We start from the raw sequence: 16,119 nt of genomic DNA on the forward strand, positions 1-16,119 counted from the left end.
TCCCTTGCTAAGAGTTGTAGTCAGGGTGTGCTAAGCCCTGTTACACTACAACAGCTGGTTCAGTAGAACTCAGAGTATTCTAAGCTAAGTTATATGTACCTTGGTACTTATGTGATCTTTCAAATGATATTCTTAGGATACGTGCGAGGTAAAACAACAGCAAGCTCAAATCCCAACCGCTGCACACCAATGTGAGAAGTTGGCCTGATATATAGTGCTCACTATTCTAGTGATCACTGTGTATCATACCAAACGACCCTTATTGATGATTGGTTGTAAGTCAACCTTATAGACCAGCTATCCTAGTAGCGTGGACAAAAGCAGTCTTTAGGCTAAACCCTAGAGGGCGTGTTAAGCCAGCTGTTTCACCATCACATATACCCCTTGAACACCAAGTGAAAGGACACCACACAAGTTGTTATAACAAGTCTACCCTGAACTCTTTATGAGTCAGGGAGCTAAGCACAATACAAAACTCTTAAGAAAATACTTCAAGAAGCACAATTTACAGAAATGCCCGAGGGGCACAAAAAACCATATACACAAAAAGTGGAATGCGAAATACTAGCAGGTAAGTAACAAGATCAAGAGGCTTCAGGATCGCTAGGATTACACTACTGAACCCTAAGGTTAGGAGCAGGAGGCCTAGGGAGATTGGGTGCAGAGTGTGCACTCTCACGCGGGATGCAGGACAAAGTCTATGGAGGCTAGTATTTCTAAAGTTACTGTTTTTTATAGAATCCGACTAGACAGACTTAAAACGAAAAAGGATCTGGACACTTAGATAGTGAACCTGCGGTGGAGCACCAAAATTCTCGGGTTACCTAGCCCAGGGGCTGCGGCTGCCTAGGGTTCAAAAGACGTCGGGATTTCTCGTTGTAGTCTATGGAGCCTGAAAGTTGCTGGCAGGCGACCATTGAAGATATTCAGTGTGATCCAAGCATGGATCGATGATGGAGACGACCTGAAAGCAGAGGGGACTCAGTTCTTAATCACTAGCCAGTGATTGTGTGGCCACCAGGATGGCACCGGATGAGGTCACTGCAATCAGGTGAGTGGGCGACGCTGGACTCTGCAGTCACACGGGCCAGGAGGCGTTGTCGGCGACCAGGCTGGAGGTGCGAGCTGTCCCACGAGGGTCTCTGCTGTTGGCGATGCTGGAACCAGGATTGGAGCAACAAGCCTTGGCAAAGGCAAGCCCACGCGGTGGAGTCAAGATGGCGTCTGGAGTGGACCAGGAGGGTCCGGGGTGCTCCTCTTTTGGAAGGGGGCAAGGGCCAGTCTGGAGCAACCAGACCAGTGGTGAAATCATGGAGGTACGTCCTCAGGAGGGCCACTAGCCAACGGGCAAGTGACCGGACAACGCGGTGAGCAGCAAGGAGCAGAAGGGCCCCACGCAGATCTCGTGGATGCTGGGGGGCTGGACTTCGGTGCTGGAGCTGCTCAGGGTTGGGGCTTCTCAAACCCCAGTGCACTCACTCGAGGATCCCTCGGCGGTCGTGCTGGTTAAGCGTTGTGCTGGTTTAGAAGATGGCCGGTCCCTCAGGTCTCGTCACACCCAAGAATCTCAGCTGGGCTGATGATGCAGGTAGAGGTCAGAGATGCCAGGGTATCAGGGTCTCGTCGAGCTCGGCAGTCTTGATCCAGAGGATGGACGTGCAGCAAACCGCGATGCTTAGGTGGTGCCTGCGGGTGCAGGGTGGCTACTCCTTAGCCACAAGGGAGAGTGTTCACAGAAAGTCAAGAGTTCCTTTCGTGGAAAGTCCTTCAAGATTCAAGATTATGTAATTTGGGAAGGGGGCCCGCTCCTACCTTTATTCTAAGAAAAGGGGCACGCGACTAGGTCCTGCTCATGGGTGGGACCAGGAGGGGGTGGTTACACCCCTCTCCCTTGTCCGGACTTTCCCCAGCTCAGGGGCTGGTGTGCCCCTGGAACTGGTTTGAGCCGGCATATGCACAGTGAGCACTGGGGTGCCACTTGCAGTCACCTTCCTCTCAGCCCTGCCTACCTGGGATACACAAAACCCTGTCTGGGATGGTGCTAGCACCGCCCCTGTCAGGAAACCCTTTGTCCAAGCTCTCCCTGCTGGAAGGACTCCCAGCAGCAGGAGGTCAGACTTGTGTCTGTGGTGGCAGCATCCATTTTGTGATGCTGAGGCTCGAGTTAACTTTAATCGGGGTTCCCAGTTACATACAGGTTGTGTCCCTCAAGAAGGGTGGAATGCTAACCCCGTCGCCAGAATTGGCGAGGGGTTAGTATTCCAATTCGTATGACACCTTACTCGACATGTTTTGATAAAGCGATACCAAAGATAGCAAATAACCGCGAGGATTATAATGCACTTAAGAGTATATGGTACGCGTTATCATGGAACAGCTATTAGGACTCCGCAAGGCTGGTTCTGCAAGCTGCAAATGGGCTCAGCTCATGCCAGAGCACCATCTCACATAATTCCAAGCAGTCTGCCTTCAGGATTGTTAAGGCCTGCCATAGGAGTGACTGATAGGAATACATGTGTCCATTTTAGGGTTAGATATAGGAATACTATGTCTAAAGCAAAGGGTGATTACACCACCTTGCCCCAGCAGTCGTGCAGCCAGTTGTGTCAGATTTGGGTGGCCAGCCAGGGGTGGCATAATACATGCTGCTGCCCCTGGTAGGCCCTGGGTACACCTATGCCCTGGATACCTAAGGTATGCTGTACAGGGACTGATAAGATGACTCAGTATCCAATTAGATATGTACCTAGGGTACATGGAATCCATTTTAAAGAGAGAGCAGTGGGCCTGGGGCCCTGAATAACAGGGTCCCAGGTCAACTAAGTCGAAGAACCAGCAAAACACCAGGCAAAAAGTTGGGGGCCCCCATAGTCAGATATCCACCTTCCTACAATAATGAAATTGCATAAGTTGAATGGGAGCTTACAGAATATGATGACAAATGTAAGGGATACTTTTCAAAATCACACTAAATATGACATTGTTTGAAATGATTTGAATTTATTGTTTAAAATATCCTTTGGAGAAAGACAGGGTAACAAAGTTTATTTTTCCTGTCTGTGCAGGGTTTATTGAGATATCAATAGCTAAGATGAGGGAAAGAGGGAAAATAGGACACAAAAGTGTGGTGGGGAGAGTCAATAGGGGGGGGGTCGATCATAGCACCTAGACATCGCTGAGGACATGGTCCTTATGCCTCACATTGGGTGGTACGGTTGGGGGAAGGGCGGGCAGGGGGCTCTGGGGTGGAGGTGGAGGGGTGTTGTAGGGAGGGGAGTGGGAAAACATAAAATAATACATGAAAATTGGTCAGAAATGAGTCACTGGTAAAAACATTGTTACCTTTCAGTTAATAAATGGAGCTAATTTAGTCAGATTTGATTTAGTTTGATTTAGTTAAATGGCAGACAGGGGTATCAGGATAGGTACATTGAATGTTAGGGGGTTGAACTCAATAGATAAAAGACGTCGGGTAGCACAGGAGTTACGTGCCCTTTATTGTGATATAATTTGTCTCCAAGAGACTCATATTGTATGGTCAAAACGCTGATTGCTCGAAGAGTTGGGATTCAATCTTATTACCTGTACTAGGTACTCGGGTTCATCGAGAGGGGTGGCAATTTTGGGAAAGAAGCATGTAGGCAAAACCGGCAAAATTCTAGTTGATGATTTAGGAGGATGGGCAATCGCAGAATGTGTTGTCGGTATGGTAAATTTTACGGTTTGTGGTGTTTATGGAGCAAGTCTTGATGAAGCATCAACTTTGGAGCTTTTAAATGTTGAGTTAGCTACTTGGCCTACACCGCTGATTATGTGTGGAGACTTAAATATAAATTTAGCCCCAAACATTCTATGTAATAAAGATAAAAACTACAGTGGTCGGAAGCCACGTGTGTTCAAGGCATTGCAGTCATTAATTATGGTAAATGGATTGGTGGATGCAGCTTTCCTAAGGGGAACGGCTCCTGGGTACACGTTCTTTTCCTTCCCCCATCGTAAGTTAGTTTGAGTTTATTATTTTTTTATTCCTCAGTCATTGTTGAAATCAGCCGTTATCCAAGTCTATCCTAGAATCATGTCCGATCATGGACCAGTGGTTCGTTCTATAACGGATATAGTAACCTCTAAAAGACCAAGGGCATATTCTTTTGATCGCAAGTTATTATTAGAACAACAATTCACCGAATACATGAAACAGTGGATTGAAACATTTTTTAATATTAATCGGGGGTCAAGCAGTGTGGGCAATGTCTGGGATTGCTTTGAAGCGGCATTCAGGGGGGAGGCCCTGAGCTTTGGTTTATACAATCAAAAACAACAGGCGATAAAACTTCAAGAGCTTTATCAAGAATTAACAAAGGCTGAGGAAACACTAGCGCAGGGTATACGGTTGGGGCGGATATAACTGATCAGATGACGGCAGTAGCTAGACTTAAAGCAAGGATAAACCTTAAATGGTCGCAGGGAAGCGCAAACATTTTCTTTATTAAACAACAAATCCAATATGAGTACGGGGAGGCAAGTGGCAGATGTCTTGCCCAGAAACTAAGGTCAAGGGAAGCAGCACAATGGATAGATAATTTAGTAGATTTAAGAGGAAACTTAGTAGATAATGAAACTGGAATTTTTGAGGTGTTTAGGCAATTTTATGAATCATTGTTTAAAGGAGATGAGTATGACATTGATAGGGCTACCATTCTTATCGGTCGATATTGTATGGTAGATCTATCTGAAGATGAAAGAGAAAGTTTAGAGGCACCTATTACGGCAGAAGAATTAGAATTGGCAGTTAATGGCTTAGCTAGGAGAAAGGCGGCAGGCCCAGAAAAGTTACCCTTGGAAATTTATAAGACTTTTTTTCTGTTTTAAAAACAGATCTCTTAGCGATGATGAGAAATGCCCAGAAAGGGGCGCCTCCAGGGAGCTGGAGTGAGGCATGTATTGTGGTCTTTCACAAAAAAGGAAAACCTGCAAACTTAGCTGGGTCCTACCACCCTATTTTACTTTTAAACGCGGATGGGAAAATGTATTCGAAGATCCTTGCGAATAGGTTGTCTGGAGTGATCACTAATTTAGTTTCTACTATACAGCATGGGTTTATCCTGCACCGAGGAACGGCGGATCATGTTCGCTGGGTGATCACTTTATTTGATTTTGTCAATGTTACTCACGAGCCATTATGTTTAATTTTACTAGATGCCGAAAAGGCTTTTGGCCGGGTCTCATGGTGCTTTTCATGGGACTTAATGAAGCGAAGGGGGTTTGGCCCCGAATTCATAAAATCACTTCAGACACTGTATTTGCAACCTACGGCCTGTATCAGCACCATGGGACTCGTGTCTGATTTAGTACAAATACAGAGGGGTACCAGGCAGGGATGCCCCTGCTCTCCTCTTTTATTTTCATTGCACATCAAGCCGTTTTTTTAGAATGTTAGAAGCTTGTTCTAGGATTCGCCCGGTGGTGATGCAAAATTATCAATTTAAGGTCCGAGCATACGCGGATGACGTGGCAATTGTTACGCCATGTCCTACAACTGCAATGGAGGAGATCGAATCTATTGCCGCAAACTTTAGTGTAGTTGCTGGCTATAAATGTAATGCTTCCAAAACCCAGTTACTATGTGCCAACCTGCCAAAGTACTCCGATCCACGGGTTTGTGAAGAAGTCACTTATATAGGGTTTAAGTTAAGGGTCTCTCCAACGGCCCTGGTCAAGTCCAATTGGGAGGATTTAACATCAGGGGTGCGGAAACAATTGGATCAGGCGGAATGTCTTTATCTGTCATTAGTAGGGCGATGTAGTCTACTAAAAATGATGATATTGCCATAAATACTATATTTTTTCAGGTGTGTCCCTTTAGAAATTGCTACAACCAGCTTAACATAACTCCAGGCTCTTTGTATGCGTTTTATGTGGGCTGGGGGTAAGGCCTGCCTTGCCGGGCGCTATATGATCCTACCAAGAAACTTAGAAGGCTGGTAAGTACCAGATTTTACTCTTTATTATTATGCCTGCTTGCTTCAAGGCATGAATGTCTTGCTAACAGGCATAGGCCCTTCGAATGTGGCAGAGTGCCCATCAATTTATCAGATGCTATTGGGTGTGAAGGCTAAAAACTGTCTGTTACTGTATCAGGAATGGAGTTAATTTAAACGCACACGTTTTAAGGTTCTGCTGGCCGCATATACGATTTGGAGAACACTAAGGAGAATGTTTGGAATAAAGAACATTTCTTGGTACACACCATTGACATCTCCTATATTCCTGCCAATTGATTTATGGGATCGGTTGGTGTATGTTTGGTGGCAAAAAGGATTAAGGCTGGTGGGGGATTTTTTTAGTGATGGATGTTTAAAATCTTTTGAGCAACTCCGTGAGCAATACCAGCTTCCCAGGGAGAATTTTGCGAAGTATTTGCAAATTAGGAATTTTTTTATCTCAGAAAGCAAGAAATCTACAAGCTAACCCCCTGATAGAAGACAATATAAAAGCTGCAAAAATAGGAGTAATATATGGCCATTTGTTGGATACTAAGGCGAATGATTTAGAGCCACAAAATGTTAAATGTGGGAATAAACTTGGGAGGCAGGATATACGGATAGAAATTTCTCTGGAGATGGCCACAAATGTATTCCTCTCGGCAAAATTATCTGCACAGCATTATAAATCCATTTTTAATTTATATTATACACCGACAAGATTTCTAAATGGCAGGGAGATATTATTGGGAAATGTTTTCGGTGTGGATACACATCTGCGGACGACCTTCATATTTTTTTTCGGTGCCCGCGGTTAATATCTTTACTATCACAGATAGAGAATTATTTAACAGCCATTTTGGGTTTTCCAGTTCAATTAAGCGCTACGCAGATACTGTTAGTTACAGAAATGGGGCCGGCAGTACCAGATTTACTACAACAACATGCAAAGCTAATATTTTTAGTTACAGCTATATACCCGCTTCTAATAGCATCTTGGTGGCTTCAGCAGGAACCGCCTTCTTTTGAATTATGGAGGGCACGTTTTTTTGGAGTACATAATATGGAGCATAGTCTGTATGCCCTTAAGGGGCATAGAAAAAAGAAGCTTGGTCAACAAATTTGGGGCAATATCACTAATCACCTAGAGTTTGCTGTCTGATGGTTTGCTTTCATTAATTGCTTTTCCTAGCAGTTCCATTTGCATCCATTTTACTGCATGGTTAATGGCATCTCTATGTATGTACTGTTACTAATTTCTAATTTTTTTGTGTATCAAGTATTTTGCTCCAGGATTATTTATGCTATGATTTTAATAGTATACATGTATTGTGTAAACCATGACTCTCTAACGACTAATTCATGTACTTTGCAAAAAAAAAAAAAGGAATAGATTTTCATGCATAATAAATGAGTTCATGGAGAAATCAATATTCAAGCATGGGGAAGTCCTAAAAGCTTAAGAGTCTGGTTTTCCTGGAACTCGTTGTGACGCAGATGAACAGATGTAAGTAGCCATGCCTGTATTAGGATAGCATGGACTATACCTAAATAAGGGCTGGATAGCTATGCCTAAATAAGGGCAATGTGAATTGTACCTATATAAGGGCATGAATCGGGACATTCATACGGAACCTAATCATTACACTATACCTTGGGTATGCACTGGACATCCCAAAGGGCAAGGTGAAGTGTACTTTAAAAGTTGGACATGTACTTTTAACTTTTACATGTCCTGATTACTTCTCCCGTAGCGTTAACATTGGAGTTACCTTATTACATTTAATAGACTTTAATTTCCAAATTAGAGCAGTTAACCAGTTCATATTTGGTGTATCTGACACTATAATGAAAAATCCTAACCTATGGTAAAGTCAAATTTTAAAATACAATTTAAAAATTCATTCCACTGTTAGACAGTTGACCTTTTTCTGCCTTAACCATTTTGTGCCTGTAGCCTGTCTCCGGTCAGATGACTAGGTGTAGCTGATAGTTTTGCTTTGTGATTCCTCCTAGACAGCTACACACAGTAGAGAGCTTAGGATTTTCTGGATAAACCATCACTGGCAGGGTGGGACCCAGCCCTACTTACACTTGAATAGACTGTGCCCTGCCTCAAAAACAAAGGCCTATATACCCCCGCTAGTTAATCTGGAGCCATGGCAGGGAAGGCAGAATGCCTGGGCACTTTAATGGGGAACCTCTAGAAGCTTCTCCCCTACTTCAAAGGCATAACTGGATATAAATACTGGGTGTTAGACAGCAACTCTTCACTACACTCCTGGGCCTGTGGATACTCAGGGTGAATATAGCGCCAGGACACCCCAGGGTAACCGTACGCTCTACAAGAATAAATAACATAACAAAACATAACTCTGCCAGGAAGAAGAACTGGTGTGCTGCTGAAAGGACTACCGCAGTGTTTGACCGCTGCCCCACTTGACTACTGCGTTGCTAAACTGCTGGCCTGCTGGTTTGCTCTCCTGCTGCCCTGCTGCCGGAGTCAGAGTTGTTGGGCCTGTACCTGAACCCAGGACTCCCAGAGTGACTTCAAGGACCAGTCAGTTGACCTCCAGCTGAAGCTAGCACTGACCCCCAAATGGTGACATTTAGGTCCTGGATCCTTGGTTTGGCATCAGAAAGGCTGATTATCAGCGTTGGGTTCTTAATGACCACAAACAACCATGTTGGTGCAGAAACCTTGTCACTCCCACAACCTGCCAACTTGAAGTTTCATCAGCCCAACCCTTCATGCTACATCACTACACTCATACAAGGAGCACCATCAATAAGCACCAGCCAAACCGCGTGTGACAACAGCAGGATCTTCATACCTGGCTTCTCTTTGCGCTACATAGTCAACCGTCCATGATGCTTCACTGCTTCTCATGCCCTCCTACACAGTGAGTGGGATTTTTTGCACATTACTGAGAAGGTAACTTTTCAGTGAGAATAAACTGATCCCTGTATTCTACCTGTGCTCCATTATGGTCAGCCTGAACTTGTGAGTTTCTCCTGGTCTCGCAGGGCCAGATAGCTGCAAGTGGTGCTTTGGGGTTTTTGGTGCTATTTTCACTAAACTCTTTACAATTGCATATCTCCGGTTCTACTAATAGGATTTTTGTTGTTTTGATCTTGTTTTATTTATAGAAAATTACTCTTATTTTCTAATTGTGTTGTCAGATTTGCTTGAGTTGTGTTTTCACTGGGTTACTGCTTGAAGTGTTGCACCACTCCTTACACATTGCCTCTTAGGTAAGTTGACTGCTCTTTGCCAAACTAAACAAGGGTTAAGCACAGGGTAAATTAGTATTTGGTTATGATTTCACCCAGAGAAAAATTGTGGTTGCTGCTTGAAAAGGGGATCAAGCCCCTAACCAATATCCCCATTTCTTTCAAATACACAATAGAATGAGAGAAGCTGGCATTTGTTGCTATTATCCAACGATGATCAGCCTAAAAGAAAGAGCGGAGGCATGGGAAAATATGCAAACTGTATCAATTTGATTTGAAATCCAATTGATACACAATTGTCATATTTAGAAAAGTAGGAAACTGATTCTAAATCATGAATAAACTTGGGAGAGAATGTATGACTTTGTTTTTTTTTAATGAATTGTATAATGAAAGACCTTCTGACAAGATGTAGAGTACGGAACTGCCAATGAAATCCTAAACATCAGGTACCCAGGACAGGCCCTCTTAACGCAACATAGGGCCTGATTAAGGGATTAGCAGTGCAGCGCCTGGTCCGCCTTGCTGCTGAACAGCTAAACCTTTGGTCAGGCCTCTCCCCAGATTATGAGTGGGTTTTTTTGTCTGACGGGGGTTTTTCTTCATGTTCCCACAGCTGTACCGTGAAGATGGACACAGCAATGGGATTGCCAAAAACAGTTTCTGCAAGGCATGGACTGAAAAGTACATGCCATGCAGAAACTTGGGTGAATACATAGAGGGGGGACATTTTGTGCCCCCCACAATGAACCCTATGGAGCGAGGCACAAGGGGGCACTGCAGGGCCAACGCTGTGAGCTCTCCGCCACAGTTTTCATGGAGGAGGAACGGCCATGAAAACTGTGTTGGAGAGGAAACTTGTAATATGCTTGGTGAGATTGTGGCGATCCCACCAAGCATATTGCTGCTTTTACACCACAGCACCATTGCCAGGGAATGGAGGTACCTTGGTGGCTGCGGTGGGGCACTGGAGGTCCAATTGCCCTAATTGTAATAGGGCAGTTGGAAGACCCCCATTGCTGCGCCCTCATGAGTCTAGCAGCCGGTGTACTGCTAGACTCATAATTGAGCCCATAATTGTTTGTCAAGTTGAAAATAATATGTGTGCAACTCTCCTCCCAGGGTATGTCATCATACAACCAATAATGTGATGGTTTAGGAAAAGATTCGGAAAAGACATAATCTAATTCTTATTTGCCCTATTCAGCTCCTTGTACCATGCCATCTTCACTAAGTACCACACTAGACTTGACAGGAGTTTCATCATAGCAATGGCCATATCATTTCAATATTATCAATGGGCAGTATGAATTTACACTTAAATCCATCACTTCCAAAGCATTGTAAGACATATAATATGACCTACACTATAAGCCCCTAGTAGATAATAGGGTAGGGGGGTAAAAACTACCTATAAGTCCCCAGTGTATAATACGGCATGGCAGTTTAGAGGCCAGCAGTTTTTGTTCCACTTGGATGTCTGCACTGCTGAGACCTGGGGTCATTTTAAAAGCAGCCAAGTGGATGTCTGCACTGCTTTCAAAAGTAAAATTAAATGCAAACTCTGCTTTTCTGGTATGGGTACTTAAAGAGTTATAATGTAACTTATCTTTACATCATGGGTACTCCCAAGTTCTCCCCTAGGTGTTCCAGGGGTAGGAGTCATGCAACTATAAGCAGGGTACCTATAAAATATGTTTTATTAATCCTGGTAAGGGAAAGCTGCCCATATTATTCTTCCCTGGCGTAGGAAATTCACTCCAAAGTTGAATGTGGTGCTGTGGGCAGATGCTTTATAAAACAGATGTATAAACCCTGGAGAGTAAGAAATTGCACATTTCACTTTCCCCATTGAAGATAGTTGGCCTTATAGGCTAACATTACAATATTTTATGGCAGCATATTTATTGCTGGGAAAGTATGCAAGATGTATGCTTCAAAGACTGAACAGAATGGTATTGATAAATCGAGCAACTTGCCATTGTTGAATTTATCATAACCTGTACAAAAAATAAGTGAATAAGACTTTATTTTCAAGAAGCCGAAATCCAGCCTCTAGCACTCTTACCTGATTAGCCAGCCCTGAGCAGATTTTGATTAGATTATAAGTGACCTGGCCAGAGAGAGACCATCTGATGAGGAGAGCTCTGTTGGGCGCAGGAATGCAAGAGGAGGGGGTTGTGCCATAAAACACCAGATTCAAAGGACAAACAGGTCAAGCCAGCCTGTCCCCCAGGGCCCCCTTCACCCTGCCAGATGGGAGGATTGGGGAGTGAAATCGCAGATGTGAGTTTGGGAGTTTATGGAAATAAGCCATACCCTAAGTTTAGTTTAGTGGAATTTCAATCATGATAGATTTTTAAGTGAATAGGGCTTTCTGGGACAAGTCTATACCACAGTTTTTGAGGAAGTTGTACTGCTTTTGGGTATTGCCCTGCACCTCGTTGGACAGGGATAATACCCTGCTTGTCACCAAAGACCACTGGATAAATATGTGAAAGATGCAGAGCCTGAAAGTGCAAGAAGAAGGAGAACTGTACTGCTGGAATCCTGATGTGCACCCAGGGATCTGCCTGGTGAGGACTGCACCAGCCACCCTATCTGAGGCTACAGCTCTGGGGACTTTGCCTTCCTTCAAGAAGTGGACTCCCTGCAGCTACAGGCTAGAGAGCTTGCCTGGCCCTTCTCCTTCCAAGATCCCTCCCTGGAGTACATCCAGTGGAGTTTTAATGGGTCAACCAAGTGCATTGTGGTAATTTAAGTCCATGACTGCCAAGAACGATCTAGGAGATTCGAGACCCTTGGATTTATGTGTTGGACTCTTGGAACCCACCAGGAGACATTCTGAATGGACCTCCAGAAGTTTGTAAAACTTTCTATAAAAAGCTCATTAGGTGAACCGACTCGAACATGAGGGCAAAGTTGGCCTCCTTCAACCCCAGGCCGGCCGGAATTCTAGGTTTGTCCTGCTAAAGAACTCCAGAGGTCCGACTTCCAGGAGTTGAACGAGAGCTTGCGGAAAGTCAAGCTGGCAATCCCTCACCAAATCCTAGCTGGTGGAGAGCATCGATCACTACCGGCAGAAAAAGCTCCAGAAAAGTTTCTAAGTTCGAAGGTAAAATTTTGACTGAGGTCTCCTGCATGGAGTATCTGAGCAGGGCTCCATCACGGTCGGCCTCAAACTTTGACTTTGTTCTGGTCAAGCATTGTCAAATGTCCAGAGGTGGCCCTATTGGTTTCTAAACACTAGAACAGATTTATTTTTATATCATATCTCTGGCACCCTACATTGGGTTTTGATGACTTTGGTGTCATGTTAAAGATGAAAATAGTTTCTATTTGTATGAATTGGGGTAGTATTTTTAGTGTGTGTTGTGTCTTACTCATTCACTATATTACTGCTTTTAAATGCTGTACATGCCCGCCGCCTACATTGAGCCTTATTGCTCAGTGTCAGTTACCAAGGGTTGATTAAGGGACTAATTTATAGAGATCTTGTTTAGGACCCAGTACCATGTAGGTGGCCTTGTTGCTGGTATTAGGTGCCTACCTACCACTCCCTACAACCCTTCTTCCAGTATACTCGTTCAGGATTATGTTTCAGTGTACTGCTTGAAATTATCTCTATTTACAAAAATTCTGCTTGTAAGATTCTGCAAGTGTAGACAACAACAAAGATGTCATAATTTTTATACAAAAAGCAGGGGTGGAGTGGTGTAAATATGGGAAATTTTGAACATAGTATTACGGCACATAGGAGGAAAGGGCTTATTTACTGGTAGTTCTCGCAACTCAGCATACCAATTTAAGTTGCTGCGCTGCATTGCGTGATTGGGCGAGAGCTGAATAGCAAAATAATCACCAGAATTTGGTACAGTTCAGCTCCCTGTATGCATTGGCGCATGTGTGGCTATCTAGCGCTAACACAGGCACACTTGCACCATGGTGCAAGGCTGCCTTTCATTACTGGGAGTTTTTTGCTGTGCAGGAAGGGATATCTTCCTGCAGAAAAAGAATACTTAGAGGCATATTCCTCTTTCTATATGTGCTTCAAAATGCAGCTCTAATGGAAAGAGGAAGTAAGAAGAATAAAAGTAGATATTTCTCCTCATAATGCCTCTCTGTAGTATACCCACCATGTTGGTGCAATATTGATTTACAAGTCTTTGTAAATATAGGTTTGTTTCAAAATGTATGGATGGGTGCTCAAGAATGCCCATGCTCCACCCAGGTAGCGCCTTCCCAATGCAAGGAAGAGCATGTCAGCACCACGTTTTGCATTCATTTGTATTCACTAACCCACACAAATCCACCCCAATCTACTTAGCGTGGCTTAGTGAATGCTAAAATGGATTTTGCATTTGGCCAACACCATAAAATTGGCACAACCCTTTCGCATAATCTAATAAATCTGGGCCTACGTTTGGACATCCTTTGCATATGTCAGAATACAATGCTGCGCCATGAAATGTTACACATTAGTCTAGATTAGGAGAAACAGAAACCTTGCTACAATTGACAGAAAACAAGCATCTTAAGGTGAAATGGCAATGAAAAACACAACAGCAGTAGCTACTCCAAAAAGTAACTATAATGTTGTACAAAATCCCAATAACGAGTAAATAGGTAGTCGAGTAAGGCAAAGTGGGTTTATTACGACCTCAGCCAAAGCACAGCCACAAGTAACTGCCACAAGAAGAATACTACAGATCAATGCATTCTCAGAACATGGAACAAAGAGGAGAATGACATAGCTTAAAGGGGAAGGAGGGAACCACAGGAGAGAACATCACACATCTCCCTTCCTTTACAAAAATGAAAAAAGAACATCACATATCTCCCTTCTATTATAAACAAGTAAAGAAAATTAAACAAAGGAAGAAAACAACTTAAACGTAATCCTTCAAGTAGTAGGGTGCACTACGAATCCTTTGACTTCTTGAAGAAGAAGACGACAACCTGTCAAATGAAGGGTTGGAAGGAAAGCATGAATTATTGGACAAGCCAAAACCATCATGAGATGTGTCAACAGACAATTTAGGATTAACAACTACAACACGACTCTTGTTCCAGATTCTCCCATCATCAGTCTTAACAGCATTTTTGAACACCTTAATAACAGATCTAACATTGGTATATTTAGACCAAGGTTTACGTCCTACAGGAGTCTTTATTTTTACTAAATCACCGATTTTGACATCTTGAAAATTTACGCTCTTTCTTTTATCAAAGTAAGATTTGCGAGCGTCCTGCTTGGATAGCTCTCTTTCCCTCCAATCACCTATGTCATTGTTCACCAGGCCTTTGTTTAAACACATCCACCCTGGACACAACAAAGTGTTGGGAATCCTCCCTTTGAACAGTTCAAAAGGAGACCTCCCAGTAGTGGAATGGGGAACAAAACGATAAGTATTTATCCTGTCTTGGAGAGTGTTTTTCCAATTTAGACCTGAAGCACGAGCAAGTTGGATTGACTCTTTTAGTGTTTTATTGACCCTCTCTACTGCACCATTGGTCTCTGGGTGATAGAGTGAACACCTCTTATGGGTAACACCACATTTTTTTAGAAAATCAACAAAAATAGAGGAACAGAACTGTGGACCATTGTCAGACAGAATACTATTCGGGAAACCTTCCTTATAAAATAGGGGTTCCAAGAACTTAATGATGGAATCAGAAGTGATATCCCTGACAGCAGAAACTTCAATCCATCTAGAGTAGAGATCAATAAGTACAATGAGGTAAGGAGTATCTGAAATGCCAGATAAAGGACCCAGGATGTCAATGGCAACCTCATCCCAAGGATGACCAGGCAAGGCCCTTTTTACCATGGGCATTTGTTTAGTTTTAAGTATCTTATCGCTAGAACAACACTCAGAACATTCTCTAACCATTCTTTCAATATCGAGATCCATACCTGGCCACCAAAATTGCATACGCAGAAACTCTTTGGTTTTCACAATCCCCAAGTGACCACAATGAGCAAGAGACAACAGTTTTCCCCTAAGAGAAGATGGAGGAACAAGTTTAGTGCCTCGAGTCAACAAACCATTATTTACGGAGAGCTCATCTGAAACCAAACACCATGGTTTAGAAAGACGAGACTTACTCATCAAAGAAAGAATTACCTGAGAAATTTCATTATCTTTTCCCAACTCCAACCTCCATTCAGTTTCATCAATTGCACCATCGGTAATTTCACAGACATTAGTACACTCATCCTGTTCACAACAGTCATCCTGGTCATCATTCTCACAGTCAACCAATCTAGACAAACAATCAGCCGACCTGTTGGCAATACCAGGAATATAATCAACTTCAAATTCAAATTCCTGTAGAGAAACGATCCATTTCCTGATTCTGGAGGAAATGGCGTCAAGACCTTTCTTTGAAAAAACTTCTTTCAAAGGTTTGTGATCAGATAGTACACACACTTTGGTTCCCCAAACAAGATTCTTGAACTTTCTCAAGGCCCAGAAAATAGCAAGAGATTCCTTCTCTATTACGGAGTAATTAGACTCCGATCCTCTAAGGCAACGGGAAGAACAGCAAATGAGGTAATCTTTACCATCTCTCTTCTGGACTAAAATGGCACCTAGGCCTTTATCACTAGCATCAGTGAACATCACTGTGGGTAGTCCTGGAACAAACGCATGAAGAGAAGGGGCCTTGCTCAACTCTTTCTTAACACACTCAAATTCACACTTGCATTCTGGAGACCAGTCATATACAACATTCTTTGCAGTTAACTTCCTCAAATTGTGTGTTTTGTTTGCAAAATTGGGAATGAACTTCCCATAAAATTCTACCATGCCTAAGAATGAGAGAAGCTCTTCCTTACAAGTTGGTTCTTTGACTTTGCTTATAGACTCAACAAGTTCTTTCTTTGGAAAGACACCAACAC

This window comes from Lissotriton vulgaris, chromosome 8 (assembly GCF_964263255.1).
Source record: "Lissotriton vulgaris chromosome 8, aLisVul1.2, whole genome shotgun sequence".
NCBI classification, from domain to species: domain Eukaryota; kingdom Metazoa; phylum Chordata; class Amphibia; order Caudata; family Salamandridae; genus Lissotriton; species Lissotriton vulgaris.